This window comes from Pteropus medius, unplaced genomic scaffold, assembly GCF_902729225.1.
Source record: "Pteropus medius unplaced genomic scaffold, Ma_sr-lr_union100, whole genome shotgun sequence".
Taxonomy (NCBI): domain Eukaryota; kingdom Metazoa; phylum Chordata; class Mammalia; order Chiroptera; family Pteropodidae; genus Pteropus; species Pteropus medius.
The window spans coordinates 16,837,462-16,854,423 of record NW_024354502.1 but is presented as its reverse complement, the minus strand read 5'-3'; the positions used below and the strand labels follow the sequence as shown (position 1 = coordinate 16,854,423).

Genomic DNA, 16,962 nt, shown 5'->3' with positions numbered 1-16,962 from the left:
CTATTTCGTTATTAGGTATACTCTTTCTATGCCAAACAGTTAGCAATTCCAGAACTCGGTATCATTCTCAAAGACATAGCTGATAGTTCATCTTTATTGCATTAAAGTAAAGCACTATAAATAGGACACTGAACTGACTCAATATTTTAATGTATGCACCCAAAATATAAGGGCTTAAATTATATGCATTTATCTTAAATTTGGGTATATCATATATTAATAAGTATTAATAAGAGAGTTTAATGATGGTACAATGTTAAATTATCATGGGTAAAGAAGTAGATTCCATTTCTTCAAAAATTCTTCTTGCCAAGAACTCTTAATTACTTTGAGCTCTAAAAAACATCCCATCTGCATCAACATTTCCCTGATGACATTCTTATTTTGAATATATCTTTTGAAATTACTTATTAAAAGATTATTTATAGAAGAAGTAAAATGCAGTCTCTATCACAGCGTATTTAAATATCTCTTAAGGATGTTTAATCACTTAAGATTTTTTTTAAAACCAGAGGTTTATAAGAATGCAGTGATTAGTATAGAACATAAGAATGAATTCTGCAATCATAAAAAGAAGTATAAGTAATCAGGAGATACCTTTAGCAACACATTTAACATTTTGCTCATTATTTTCAGAACTTGGAACTGGGTTGTCACTGGACCCACAATGGGAAATATTTTGCTGAAGAAAAGGAAACAGCATTCTACCAAATCCTTTGGAAATAATGATTATGATAATAGTAATTCTTGAGCATTTGCAGTGTACTAGACAGTGTGCTAATTCATATCTTTTGGTTAATTTAATCCTCACCACAGTTAAATAGGAAGAATTATTATCCTAATTTATGAATGAGGAAAAAAAGGCTTTGAGAGATTAATATTTGCTTTATGATATCCTCCAGTCAAGTCAGCAGTTCACTCTCTGTCTAACTAGATGGGCTGAAATGTGTAAGAGGCAGAAAGGTGCCTCAAAGCTCCCTTATTCAGCAGAGAAAGACAAAATCTTGAGGACACATAGTGGAAAAGAAGGAGCAGTTTCAAAGATGCCATGATCTTCTAGAAGGAAAGATAAATGAAAATGTATTGCTTTAGCAAAGAGGAATGGCAAGAGAACAGAAAGATGGTAGACCCTTAGATACTAAGAAACATTCTACCTAAATCGTTTAGTATGTGGGAAATAGCAAAGGCAGAGGAGAAATGAACACAGTAGGGATACTCACACACTGGTTCTATCCTGACATTGGAATGAATTCTGAGAACCATCCTGATTGTTAATAGTAAGAGAAAAAAAATAAAATAGAGGAAGAAGATGTTCATAGATATGGATATGAGCTGTTCTTAACTTGGTGAGTAATTAAAAAATAATAATGGCTAATTCTTACTATGCTCTGCATGAAATTAATCATCAGTACTGTTGCTATCACCATGTTATAAATGAGGAAACTGGAGCATAAGAAAAGCCAGGTAACTTTCCCAAGCATCCACAGCTGTTGTATAGGAGGGCCAGGAAGGTTGACGTCACAGCATTACTACAAGTCAATATGTGGTATCTTGTTAGATCATAGAGTGTGAGATTCTGAGAAGTAACAAGGATAATTTTCATATTTGTAACTTGGGTCAATATACAGTGCTTTTATTAGGAAGAAATTTCTATTCTTTTTTATCTTTATTTTTTTGCTTCTTTTTCAAACAAAGACTAAAGGACCAAAGAGATGAAATAACTTGACTAAGGTTACATAGGGAGGTCCCACTGTGTAATGGAAAGAGCAGAGAGATTCAAGCTTTATGAGACCAGGTTCAAGGCTTTACTAGCTGGAAGCTGTTTTTTATCTTTGGATCTCAGCAAAGTCATTCGAGAATTGAAATTCTGATATCTACCTGTAGTAGGATTGAACGTAAAGCTAACAGTTGAAGCTTCAGAGTCCCTTACAGGCATAAGCCCCTTCCAGGACTCTATACCTAATACTGTATTCACAATTTTAATAACTTGTTCCCCAGGAAGTTTCCCAGAGATGTGTAAGCTTCATACAAAGGCTAGATCTACCCGGTTCTATTTTTACCTGAGTAGTTATGATGGCTTTGTTTATAAACCTGGGATGAAAATCAAGATCTCCTGACATCTAAGTCAGCATTCCCTCCCCTAGATAACAATGGATGCCTCTCCTCTCCCATTTCTAAACCTCTCATGATCCTTTCTTTCTCATCCATGCTTGTCACTAAATCACTAATGTCCAGGCATCTCCACACAACACTCTCAGGTAATGTCTTGGGCTGTATTAACCAAAATATAAAAGGGCTTTCAAAGTGACAGGCAACAAGCATTTATTGGAGATCAAAAAGAATAACTACTTGGAAAGCATTGATTCAGACAGAAGCCCAAATAATGTTCCAATTAGGAGACAAAGGCAGTGGATATTTACAGGAAAGGGAAGAAAATAATTACATCAGTAGAAGAGAGACACTTCTATTGTTGCAGTTAATAAAGCGATGTTAATTCTAAACAATGTTTTTAATTTTTAGTTTGATTTGACTCTTTCCTACCCTGAAAATATCTGAAAGTGTAGAATCAAAAATATCATTCTCTTAGTTGCATTTTTTTTTTATGTTGAAAGTTTTTTTAAACCAACATGTAAATGCTGCAGAGTTTTAACTTCCATCTTTGCAGAGGTCATCTGCATTTTAAGAGAGGCTGTTTATTAACACAAAAGAATGAAGGAGAATATAAAGTCAGAATGAGTCGCTGTTGGGCTGGCTCCAGGTTCCCTCTCTGGTCCTGTGATAGCTGCACCCCATGAAGCCTGGCAGAAATAACTTGGGGAAGTGAGATCATCATCACTAAAAGTGATTTACTTCAAAAATTTCGATTCTGAAAAAATGGCCAAGGTTGTTAAAAATGAAAAATGGAATTATGGGCTATGTTTAATTTTTCACAGGGTTTCAGTTGAATTCAACAGCAGTTAAAATTTTATACCTTGAAAATATTTGCATATTTCACAAGTATATATTCAGTTCTGGATGGCATAATGCAGACTTTCTAGATGCGTTTTTCTCATAAAAGAAAATTTTAAAAAATCAAAGTTCTTACTGAGTTTTAATCGTCACCAAGGATACTTGTCCAACACAGTTTTTCCAGATGGTTAAATCCTTTTTTCCATAATGCCGGCACAGCAAGAATAGTCTTAAAGTGCATTAATTATTTATATTAATTATTCAAATATGCTCATCTCCTAAATAATACTTTGACTAGTATTAGAACAGTTATTTTGGAATTTCTGCTGCATATAAATTAGTCTATGAATGATTTAATTCCAATTTGTTTAACTCCAAGGTGATACTCATTACAGAGTGAGAAGTTTTAGGTGCATATTTTTTTAATCCTGATCCAGAGAAGATAGGTACATAACTAATAAAAGCACAATGCAGACTGGAGGTGGAGTTCTAATGGGAACTTCTGCTGTGGCGCTTGCTGATTCTTCGGTGCCTCAGAGAAGCAGCCATGTCATCATCTGAGATGCTCTCATTCTTAGCTCTCACATCTTGGGCTACAGAGGCCAAACTGCCTTGTGGCCCTTGATCCTCACCAGTGGTATCTTTAGGCCCTATTAAAAAGCAGGGGAACAAAACAACATGTGCATAGTTGGGTAGATTTTTTTTTTTTTTTTTTTTTTTTTTTTTTTGCTTCAGTTATAGCCACAAGCCATCTGGCTGGAAGTCTGACCAGAATACAAACAAGAAACCTTTTAAGCCACTCAGTTGGAACATGCAAAATGACCACTGGTATCTAGAGATTTCACTCCAAGTTCCCAGATCTGGGAAGCCATTACTTTCCAGAACCCCCACCCCCAACAGCATGTGACCTCAATTTTAAGATGTAAGGCAGTTCTCTCCCCTGTAATCCAGGTGCCACCAAAGACCAGATTGATCTTCGAAAAATGTAAATCTGATCCTATTCCTGCTTCCCTTAAAACCATACAGTGTGTTTAGAGCAAAATATCAACTTCTTAGCTGTCTCAAAAGTTGCTCCCCTAATCAGGCCTCTCCAGTTCCAGCCTCATCTCATCCCACTCTCTTCCTTGCTCATCATATTTCAGCTTCAATAGCCTCCTCTTCCATGGAGTCAAGTTCTCTCTTCTCCAGAGGTCTTTGTATTCACAGGGTCTGGAATGCTCTTCCCTGGCTCTGCTCAGGCGGGTATGCCCTGGCCAGCTAATCCAGCCTAGATCTCTCCCACCCCTTTAGTTAGTCTCCTTGTCATCATCCCATTGCCTTCTCCCACCCTATCTTCATTTTATCGCAGACTAATATTCTCTTGTTTATGTGACTTCTACATATTTTGTTGTCCATCACCCATTGAGGATCTTTTCAACATTTTAGGTTTGGTACCTAAAACAGCTCCAGGCTCAATGCAAATGTTCAAACATTTTTATTGAATCAATTTAATTAATGAAAGAATATTTGCAAAAGGAGAGAGGAAGGAAAGAAGCATGTCAATGAATGTCATGATGAAATTAGCATTATCCCCAGAAAACTGTAATATGGACATGGAAATCAGAAAATAAATATACATGACCATAATAACACAGGTATTCATTTTATATTGTTATTCACTTTTTCTGTGCAATCTGAATATTGAGTACAATGTACTTTAGGGTAAGTTCTGTATAATATTTTTCTAATAAGTAAATCATGAAGTAAGCTGGCCAATTTGAATCTTAAAATATTATAAACTTATTCATCTCTGTTTTTCTATTTCTCAACAATATAGTTTTAATTCAAGACTTAAATACCATATTCATTTCAATTTTTGTGATGAGATGCTGCATGCACTTGTATTTTCCTTAGTTTTGATTTTTAACAAAGTTCAATGTCATAAATTATGCTCAGAGGAAGAAATACAATTAAATTTTTTTAAAAACTTGTATCTTTTTTCAAGGAACATAGTCAAATAGGCTTTATATTATGACATAGGCCAACCAATTTCAATAGTCATTGAAATCCAGCTGCTCAAATAAGATAGATGTTTTTCTTCTCTCTTATGTGAGGTCCAGAGATGGGTGGTTCAGGGTTGAAAGAGAAGCTCTGAAACCTCCAGTACATCCAAAGCAGCTTATTCAGTTCTCCTCATTATGAAGCCTGTGTCAAATAAAAATTGCACCAGATGGAGTTAAATAGGCAAGGGAGACTTTATTCAAGTGAACAATGCTGCATTGTGTATTTAAAAGTTACTGAGAGTAGATCTTGAAAGTTCTGATCACGAGAAAAAAATTGCAAATGTGAGAGATGACAATGTTAACTAAACTTATTGCGATAACCATTTCACAGTATATACATAAATCATTACGTAGTATACCTTAAACTTATGCAACGTTATATGTCAATTATATCTCAATAAAACTGGTGGGGAGACTATTGCAATAGGGGAGAGAGATTGGAGGTGAGATAGTTTTTAAACACTGGGGAGAATTAGTGGAAAAGTGCTGGAAGGCATGGGTGGAGGGTGGTTGATCAATATGATGAGGCCATCTGTGTTTGCTGATCAGTGCTCACCGAGTAAAGTTAGGTTCCTTTCCTACTCTTACACATAGCTTTGAGATGGGTACTACCTTTTTTTTCTTATAGATTTGGCATTTGTTTTTTTAATTGAGGTGACATTGGTTAATACCATGTTTCAGGTGTACAACAATATAATTTGAAGTCCGTATACACTGTAGTGTGCTCACCACCAAAAGTCTAGTTTCCTAGGTCACCATATATTTGACCCCTTTACCCATTTCACCCCCACCATCCTTTCTCTTTGGTAACCAACAATCTGTTGTCTGTATAAATTTGTTTTGTTTGTCCATTTTTTTGTTTCGTATTCCATGTGCCATCTAACTTCCTCAAGATCTATTTATGTTGTCAGAAATGGCAATATTTTGTCTTTATGACTGAGTAGTAGTCCTATGTGTGTGTGTGTTGTGTGTTGTGAGTTGTGAGTGAATGAATGAATATCTTATACCACATCTTTGTTCATTCATCTACCGATGCACACTTAAGTCGTTTCCATATCTTGACTATTGTAAACAGTGATACAATGAACATAGGGGTAAACATATCTTTTTGAATTAGTGTTCTCATATTCTTTAGATAAATACCCAGAAAAGGAATTGCTAGATCATATTGTAGTTCTTTCCTTAATTTGGGGGAGAGGGGGGTGCTCCATACTATTCTCCATAGTGCCTACACCGGTTTACATTCCCACCAACAGTGTGCTAGGGGTCCCTTTTCTCCACATCCTTTCCAACTTTGTTATCTCTTGTCTTTTTGATAAAAGCTAATTATAATAAGTGTGAGATGATATTTCATTATGGTTTGCATTTCCCTGATGATTAGTGCTATTGAGAATCTTTTCATGTGCCTGTTGGTCATCTGTATATCTTAAGGAATGGCTCCCAGTCTTTGAGAAAGATATTCCAGGGTTGTGAAACTGCCAAGAGGCTGGGAGAAAATTTACATTTCAAAGCAACAGAGAAAGAATTTACAAGTTTTCAAAAGTAAATGATTCATAGAGTTTATCTTCCACCACTAGAAGTGCATATAACTTACGATTTTGCATGCCAGCCACCTCTTATTCATCTGTCTAATAAACATGATGTCATTGATGTAATGGATTGACATATAATAGATCTGAGGGTCTCAGTCTGAATCTATTCAGACTATACTATGACAGTGGACAGGAAAATTAATGCAGCCTTGAAGCAAAAGCATAAATGAATGTGTTTGTGCCAGTCACATACATGAAAACTATTTCTGATTCTCCTTCTGACCAGGATAGGAAAGAATGCATTTACTAAATCAATGGCCGCATACCATGGGAACATGAGGCTTTATTAATCTGTTCTAGCAATGACACTACTTCTTGCACAGCAGCTGTGGATAGGGTTACTACGTGTTTGAGCTAGCAGTCATTCTCTAAGATCCACCCATTTCTATAGGAAATTAAACAGATAGGATAGAGACTACCACCCTAGCATCCTGTAAGTCTAGGTTTTTAATAGTGACATTAATCTTTGCCAATCCCCATCTGAGTATAATATGATGAGGAAGAAAATGATTGATAGCAGTTACAGGAAAAAGAAATAGTAAATTGTTGACTCATCAAGGAGGTAGTAGAATCAAGAGGAAAAGATATAGGTCAGAAAGACCAAGATTTAAATGTTTTAGCCAGATCGCCTGATTACTCTTTGCATAACCAACTATAAATTATTTAATTCTCTTGAGTTTTAATTTTTTCAACCTATACATAGGCTTAGTAATATTTGCCTTCAATCTGTCTAGTATGGAAGGCTATTAAATAAACAGATGAATATAGAATGTTTCCTTAATAATGGTAGATATATGGGGATATAAATGTATATTAGAAAAGCTAGTAGCACTCTGAACAAAAAATGTAAGCAATTCAATAGGAATGTATATGGTTTACTACTGATAGTTTATCTGTTCGAGCTCCTGAAAGAATGGTGTTAAAATCTCTAGCCATGTGATTCTGGATATTTATTTCTCCTTGTAATTGGTCAATGTTTGCTTTATACACATGCAGACTTAAGATTATTTTATCTTGTTATTGAATTGACCTTTTATCAAAATGAAATATCCCTCATTAAGTTTCTATATCACTCTCTCTTGCTCTAAAGCATATTTGGTATCTATATACCCATAATCTTCTCTATAGATAGACAGTGCCCTCTATCTAGTAATAGAGTCTGCTTTGTCTGATATTAATATACTACATGAGCTGTCTTTTGGTTAGTGTCCGTATGGCAATTACTGACTGTGATAAATGCTACGAACGAAATAAAAAAAAAAAGTTTGAGATAGAGAGCAATTAGCAGAAACTTTATAAAGGATTTCAAGGAATACCTCTGTCCAAGGAGGTGGTACCAGCCAATCAAAGACCCAAGGAAAGAGTATTTCCTTTAGAGGGAAAAATAAATACAAAGAAACTTCTCATGGCCCTAGTCCTGTAAAAGTATACACCTGCTGGCGAAGAGATGTAAATACCAGGGACAGAGTGGCTAGAGATGAGTTCTGAGCCAGGTAAGAACGAGATTGTGTAGGACCATATAAACCAGGATTGGCAAACATTTTCTGTAAAGGCTCAAACAGTAAATACTATAGGCTTTGCAGGCCAGATTTTTTCTGTAGCAGTGACTGAATTTGCTATTTAGTGCAAAAGCAATCATGGATAATACATAAGCAAATGAGCAAGACAGTGTTTTAATAAAACTATTTACAAAAACAGGCAGCAGACTCGATGTGGCTACAGGCTATAGTTCACCAACCCCCGATATAAACCAAGGATAAGGATTTAAAATAGCCTAAATGCATTGGCAAGTCTTTAAAGAAGTATTTTGTTGCTGATATTTTTTGATTGTTTGATTGTTTAGTAAGAGTCTAATATATATTTTCAATGAATCACTCTGGTGCTATGTGGAGATTGGGTAGTAGGGGTACAAAAGTGAAAGCAGTAAAAAAGGAGTTATTAATGCTCATCCAAGATGTAAGACCACTTGAATAGAGTAGCTTAGTATTGACCTAAAAATCCAACATATAAATCGATGGAAGGAGGGAGAGGACTTGGTGATGGATTATATTTTAGAGATGAGGAAAATACATAAATCAAAGATGACTCTTAGTGGCATTTAATGGCATAGAGAAAACTTGGAATCGAACAAGATGGATAGACAGAAAAATTCCATTCTGGACATGTTTTATATTTTAGATGCCTATTAAACATCCAGTGGAGATTTAAGATAGACAGTTGGATATGGAGCTCAGGAAAAATGTTTAGGCTAGAAATATTACATAAAGTCTATGGCCATGCCACCCTGAACACGCCCGATCCCGTCTGATCTCAGAAGCTAATAAGCAGGGTTGGGCCTGGTTAGTACTTGGATGGAAGACCACCTAGGAAGATTTGGTACTGTAGGCTAAAAAAAAAAAATAGAATCAAAAAATTGCTGATAGTCACTTGATTTTCACTTTCAAAGACATCAGTTTCACATGGTCCTATTGAATGTACCTTTATAATGAGGCAAGGGGAAAAAATATGAATAGTACAGAGGCATGCCTGTACTATTTAAAGGTCAAAAGAATGTACCTTTATAATCAGGCAAGGTGAGAAAATAAGAATAGTACAGAGGCCTGCCTGTACTATTTAAAGGTCAAAAGAGAGGAAATGTCAGCCAAAGAGACTAAGAAGGACCAGCCAGTGAAGATGGAACCGAACCTGGAGAGTGCCAGGTAAGCCCAGAGAAGAGAATGATTCAGAGAAGCTACTTTGAATGCTGCTAAAAGGTTGAGTAGTAGGAGTGAAGAACTGCCATTGAATTAGGCAGCATAGAGGTCACTGAGAAGAGAACAGGAGAAGACAGCAAAATGTGGGATCCGTTAAGATATGAGAGGTGAGGACATTAACACAACATGTATCGACCGTTCTTTTGAGGTGCTTTACTGCGATGTTCAGAAGCTAGAGGATGATGAAGGCTTTGTGTTTGTTTATTTTAAGATCAGATACAAAAGTATAACTTAATGCCACCAGAAATCAGCTGTTAAAGTAACGTAGGTGATGCAAGAGCAGCCAGGTGCCTGAAGGTGGGAAGTAGTTAAGGAGATAAGGAGATGACAGTGTGGGTGACCTATAGTACCAGCGAAACAGCAGGAACCTGAGTTAGCCATACTCTAAAATCTGGATTTCAGTTTTTTCTTTTTTTTAAGTTCTTAGTTTATTAATCCTCTCATGAAAAATCTGCTCAATCACAAAAGGTAAAGTCACTGACGACTCTTTACCTCTTCTGTTGTCCAGTCTCCACCTCACTTTTTGCCAGCACCGACACTGGCCTTTGCAGTCGCCCTAACTCTCCTCACTCTGTTCTTGCATTCCTTTCCCCCTTTTCTTGAGGTCTTTTTCTTCTCATACAGGCCATGTCTTGCAGGTCTATTTTTGAGTTCATTTTTCTTTGTATTATCCAAGGAATGATAAATCATGCCAAAGCCAGTGTCTTGCCACCACCAAAATGGGTTTTGAATGTAAATGCAAAGATGACATCTGGTGTGGTCTTGCACATTTTGGCTAGTTTTTCCCAATTTTCTGTCTTAGATACTGTTGCCTTCCCAAGGTGAAAGGTGTCAATGACCATTTGTTTCCATTGCAGTAGTCTATGGGTCATGAACTTCCTGGTCTGGATAATTCCTGTGGCATTCATGAAGACAGCTGACCCTCAAGCAGCCAGGGAGGAAAGGAGCTGGATTTCAGCTATAACCTTCCAGCCCTGACAGATGACTTTAACTATGTCATCTATCAACAGATGGATAAGGCAGTGTATTTCCAATATAGAAAGTAAAAGAAAACTACAGGTGTGAAAGACATAAAATAAGACCAGGGAACACAGATTTTGAAATGTATTGTGAACTTTGTTCCTGTAAATATTGGCCCAAGATGAAATAATCAGAGTTCAATGCATTCTGCTCAGTAAAGCTGGACAGGGAAGAATTGTTCCACTTTTATGAGACAAGAATATGAATGGCTTCTTGGTAAACAAAACAATATTTCAATTGTGACAAAATAGGAGAAGGAGAAAAATAAGAGAATTGGGGGCTTTTAGAATCTCATTTAGACCACTAACACAAGATGTTACCAAGTAAGAATCTTTAACCAAGATACATTGGCAGGATTCTAAATAAAAATTTGTTTATTTTTTATTTTTTTAAATTTATTAAACTATTTTTTTTAGGCAAGGCAACCCTTGGTTAGCCTCACAGATTGCAAGGACTTTGTCAACTTACTATCCCTTATTTTTTATTTTTTACGCCTATAGCACCTAGTCTTCCTAGGTGGTCTCCCATCCAAGTACTAACCAGGCCCAACCCTGCTTAGCTTCTGAGATCTAAATAAATTTAAATATTTAAATAATTCCATGCACATCGATAAACAGATTCTGCCTGAAATTTCTCTAGAGCTTTCTTACCTACCTTGGCCCCTTCCATAGTACCTCCCCAACTACTAAGGGTTAATGCCTAGGACAGCAGGCTACCTCTGCTCCTACCTATCTTTGCTGTCATTTTTCTCTCTAGTACCCTTCCTCTCAATCCACCACTGAAAATTGAGCAGACTACCACTAAGGTAAAGAAAAGTAGCTCTCCCTTCTGGATTTCTTCCAAACACCTCCCCTCAACTACAAAATTTCTCCAAAGTTCTACCTCATGGCTCAGTTTAACACAAGCAGGTGTACAACCCCGAGAGAGAAACCAAAAAGAGGATGGCAAGCTCAGGGCACAGTGACAGTGCACAAGACAGGAATCTAACGCAGAACCTAAAGAATAGGAATGTGTTTTGAGAAACACAAAGTAGTGCAATTTGACTAGAGCACAGACTACATGTAAAGCAGCAGGAGGGGATGTCCAGGATGAGAGGACAAAGAGAAATTGACACTCTTGCCAGGGAATCTGGTGCCCAAGCACCTGGTTTAGAATTCCATTTTTTTCTGTGACAGCTTGGGCAAGTTATTCAACCTTCCATGCCTAGTTTATTCATCTGAAAAAGTGGAGTAATAATAATATCTCCTCATAAGGGTTATTTAGAAAATTAAGTGAGTTAACGGGTAAAACGTGCTCAGAAAAGTTCCTGACCACAGTGAATATTCATTAAAAGTTAGCCGCTATTATTGGTGGAGAGCAGTATCTTATTTTGGTAAAAAGGAGTGCTGTGGCTGGTTCTATGGGCAAATGTTGGCATTTTAGTGACTAAATCTAACCATTTCTTATGTCATCACAGCATGAACGGTGCATACTGCAAACTAGTCCAAAATGGTCCATGTCTTAAACAGGGAGTGGGAGGCTTGGCTGAGTCACAGGGGATGCAACAGATTAAGGTCCTATAAAAGAAGTTCATTAGCATCCAGCTGGCCCAGCATCATTATAGGACAGTTCATAGATGCTTTAGGACTGTAGTTTGATACTGCTTGAGAAGCTCAATAGTAGGATTTCCTTATTTCCTGTTGTAATTTCCTAGAACAACTCCTGTTTGAGACACAATTCAGCTAATACTTAAATTTTGCTACTTGGCGAATAAAAGTTTTAGATAGTATAGGTGGTTTAATAGAAATACAATTTGGCCCCTTGACACAGATTGATGAACATTAGTCTTGAGAGGCAGGCATGTTACACTTTTTTCAGTACCACTTGGTTCTTTTAACCCCCTAGATGGTCTAGGGACAAGAATTTTATACTGAAATTTGTTCAGTGTAAGAACTTGAATCTATGAAATCTTGAATCTTGAATCTATGAAATCTAAAAAGCCAAGGCTTTTTAGAAAGCAAATGTACATACATACAAATTCCATACAAAGTGTAATTCCATAGAAAATCCAAAAGCTAGAAATCAGGCAATCAGCTTATTTTTGGTACCAAATGAAACAAAACAGAAATTGATATAATATTGTTCTCACTTTATCCCATGCCTTATTTTTTTAATTTGTTGTAATAAGAAATTGGCTTACTTTAAAAATGTTTACAATTAACTTATCACAATAAACCACTCACTGAGTTTGTATATTTAAAATGGTAAACTAGCATACCTAAACACTTATGTGGTAACGATCAGGTAATGTCCCCAAAATTTTCTAGGAAGGAAAGGAGGAAAGGGAAAGATAAATATCTGTATACAAACTTCCTGCTCTGAACTGATTTTTACTGATGTTGGGTGGTAGGACCCATTAATTTGCCATCAAGGTCTCATCAGCCTGGGCCAATGTCACATGATTTCTCTGCCACTGCAATCCCCTAAACAGAATGTCAGATAGAGGCTAATGAACAGTTCCATGAAATATAAGAAAAAGGAAAATGATTCATTACCTCTTAATATTTGTTAGCTCTGAAACATATGGCATTTTTAAATTGTATTTCAATGAAGGGTCATGCATGTTACCTCTGTCTTGGAATGTGAACTTGTCAACATTGCTCAAAAAAAGTTGGGGTTCAACATTTTATCCTACTGTATACTTTAGCAAAAATGCACTGAAATTATGCACCATAGCCAGCCGTGATGAATATTTGTTGTGAATAAATTAAATCAGTGACGAATTATTAGCATTGTGCCTATAGGTGAGAGAAGGAAAATAAGAGAAATGGTCACCTTTTAAATCATCCATTTACAAAAATTTAAACAGCTAGAGTACACTGAAAGAGCAGACTTGATAAAGTACAGCCTCCATAGATTACCAGATTCTTAAAAATTATAAAGGCAATATTTTGACATTAAAGGAATTTATACAATAAAAACATCTCTTAAGTTTATCACTCTTTTAGTTGACTGCATAACTTTCCATTTTTTCTTAATTGTTATTGAGTCCTTTGCAGGTCTCACACCATCTCAGCTATTGATGCCCCTGACTCATGCCTTCCTTCAGCCCTCCCCTGAATCTCACAAGAATAAAGGCTGGAGGAGGCCTCCCGTGGGCTCCCAAGGCCCTGGACAGTAGGATTTAGAAGATCTTCTGCTCTGTACTCGAGGATTCTATAGCTCTCAGTGATATATGATTGCAGTAGCTCACAATTTCTGGAAATGACTCCCCTTCCCATCAACTACCGTCCACCTCTGCTGGACTCTTAGGTATCTAGTGTTTGTTTCACAGTGCTTACCAATTTTTGATACCAGGAGTGCAGCCCACCATCTGAGCCAGTGGGCTAGAGTTTGTTCTAACCTCCATCCAGCTAAGGACCAGGACTAGGTTTCAATCCTCCCTTGACTTCTCTGTTTGATATGACAGGAAAATTCTTCCTTCTGTCTCTGGCTTCTCTCCATCTCCACTTCCCACTTCTGAAGCCGGGCAGTCCTCTCTGAATCTTTCAATTCAAATGCCCTTTGAGCAGAAAGTCTGTGTAGTGTCAGATGGGTATATTATTGCCACAGTCCCTGGGACCGAGCGTGTGAACTGCTGTCCTCTTGCCAGGACTTTTTGGTAGGTAGCCAGCTCCTCTTATTCCCTTTTGTTCTTACTTCAGTCCTCTCAATCCCTGTGTGCACGTGGCTCATTTACCCCTGCACAGCTCATTTATATTAAGTCCCTCATGAGAGCCATCTTTTACAGTTGCAACCATAATCAGTTGACCAAACTATTATTTTATGACTCAACATAATTTTTTAAAAGTCTACATTGCTTCATATTCTCCATAATGGCTCATTTTCATGGTTGTATATCATTTCCGGTTAAACATTTACATAACCATTTCCCTATTGTTGAGTCGTAGGTTATTCCCTCTACTCGTATGGCTAAATAACATAATGGTAGAATGCAAAATCTACAACTTGACATTTAACGCACTGTGGCAAGTTACTTAAGCACTTTGCACCTTGGTTACCTTATCTGTAAGATGAGAAGAGAGCACATGAGGATTAAATAAGTATGCAAAGCATCTAAAATGTGCCTGGCACAGAGTAAGTACTGCACAGGTGTTGGCTATTGTAACTATTTTTTTTACTTTCAATACATATAATATGTTCAGTGAACATCTCCATGTATCTTTTTCTTTTAAAAACTTTTTAAAGAATACATTTCACAAGTTCATTTACTCGATCAATGGAGGACTTTTTTTTTACTTTTGACCTATAGCCAAATTGCTTCTCAAAAGGCTATGCTTGTTTCCAATTTATAATAATGTATTAATATATAGCTTTTAAATAAATGTCAAAACTGTCACCATTTTTACTATGCTATTGATTAATAAAAAATAAATTTTTTATTTTTTTTTGATTATTAGCAAGTATGAGTTTTTTTAAGTATGTTTACAACATGACTGTTTTTCTCAATTCTGTGTAATCCTTTATAATATTCTGAATGATCGCATAATCGATGGATCTCACTTTTTATAATACAGAAGTAAACCTACAACTTAAGAAATATGATACAATGGTGTTGTAGGAGAAGCACTGAAGAAGGAAAACAAGCCCAGCCTTGGCCACCACCGTAACTCTTTTCCATGGCTTAAGACAATCACCAGTGGAGAGAAAGCTGCTGAGCTGCACTGGGGACTCCTCACCCCCAAACAGCGAACAGTGTGCTACGAAATGAGAACACGGAGCTGAGCAAAGAGTAGACACTCACTGCCTAGCAGCATGTACACGTGTGGGGAATACGTGCGTGTGAGTGTCTGCTGTACCATGCCATTAACCTACTGATAAAGGCGTATTCCAGGCCTTAGCAATGCCAGTGTTCCTCAGTGTTAATAACTCACTGGGAGAAATTCTCTTTTGCCAAATGTCAATTCTTCATGAAGAGTACATGTTTATATTCTGTTTTCCAAACTTATGACAAAAAGTTGGTTACCATCCCTCACTAATGTAAACATAACTCTAGCTGTAAATAGGGAAACCAAAATTTAGAATTTAAGATTCTAGGATGGAAACTAACATCTAATGTGGTAACTCGAAAGGAATTATTTCAAATTTGGTACATGAATATAGCTTGGATATCAACAGAATACAGTGATTTTTGTATTCAAATTCTCTGTGCAGTTTTAGGAAAGAAAATATATGTGATAAGTAACCTAGCAGAGGACTTTCTGCCTTCGATGGCTTACTTGGCTTCTCTACATTGAGCCATTCCCATTGAATCAGTGTGTTAATATCAACCAGTTAAAAATTCTTTTGAGTACCTATAATGCTTACTGTATTCTTAATATTCTGAAAAAAAATGAAAACTTCAGGTTATAATCTAACACGAAAGGGTATAAATATTTTTTTTACATATGTTTGGAGTTAGATGTGAAGGTACAGGTTATCCTCTGATACTCTGAGTGTGCAATATATGTATGCAATATATATGAGCAATATGTATTTGCCATATATGTATGAAGAGAGACATATCTATTTTATATTTTAAATAATTCTATTTATAGAATTTGATTTACATTTTAGAAATGTATATTCTATAAAATTCTGTATATTTCTATATATGTGTTTTCTCTTCAATATCAATGCCTATAACAGCACCTGACATTTAATAGGTATTTATTTAATATTCCAGATAGATTAATAAATAAGTTTTTTCTGACCAAATATCAGCTAGAAGTGACAGCAATAAACCAAGCCATCCATTCTATTTTTTAAAATATTATTAGAAGTTGAAAACATTCAGGGGAAGATATGAACAAATGTTTTTATAGAATCGTAATATGCAATTTTTGAAACCGCATAACCCTGACGTCATAGAGTCAATAAGCATTTGATTGCCAAAGGAAATGTTAGCTTGTCTACAATGGAGCTATGAAGACTTCATCACTTTACAAATGATGCAAAATTTACAAAACTGACATATTGCTTATGTCACTGCCAACGCTCAGAGCGAATCTCTTCTCATAATTGACTAATCTTTTCTACTTCTCTGGGACTGTTCAGGGGGCTAATCTCACAGTCTTTCCATTGGTATCATTTTTCAAATTTGCCCTTGAAATATTGGGAGATTTAAAACCAACTAGGAAAACTTTTTTCCAGCAGCATTTTAGTACTTTATTCCTTGTTAAATATAGACTACAAACAAAAAGAAAATTCATTGGAATCTATATTTATAACCTTAAGACAGATTGAGACATTTTTTATAAACAGCATCCTAACCTATCTTGAAATATGCTTAGACCTAGGGAGAGTGCTGGCCTGTTAGTAGAGCTTACCTATTTGTTTGTTTTGTTGTTTTCAGATACTGAAGGAGGAAATAAAGCCCTAATGAGTTAGCTTGTTTTAACGGGCAGCTGCAGAACTTCCTTGCACATTGGCTCTGAGTGCATCACACTTAATCTGGGCAGAGAACCAATGTCTCATGCTGTTGAGCAGCAACCTGTGGATCTGCTTAAAAAATGGTCTGACAGCTCCCACAGAGATTTCTGTCTAGTTTCCTTCAGCCTCCACATTGGTGGATTTAGGTGAAAAAGC

General features: G+C 36.3%; 2 pseudogenes; one reads left to right on the top strand and one right to left on the bottom strand.

Moving 5' to 3' along the window:
- Window positions 1-8,849: 8,849 nt before the first annotated feature.
- On the top strand, window positions 8,850-8,971 carry LOC120595757 (uncharacterized; annotated as a pseudogene).
- An 804-nt stretch (window positions 8,972-9,775) lies between these two features.
- Window positions 9,776-10,244, bottom strand: LOC120595521 (40S ribosomal protein S24-like; annotated as a pseudogene).
- Window positions 10,245-16,962: the final 6,718 nt, after the last annotated feature.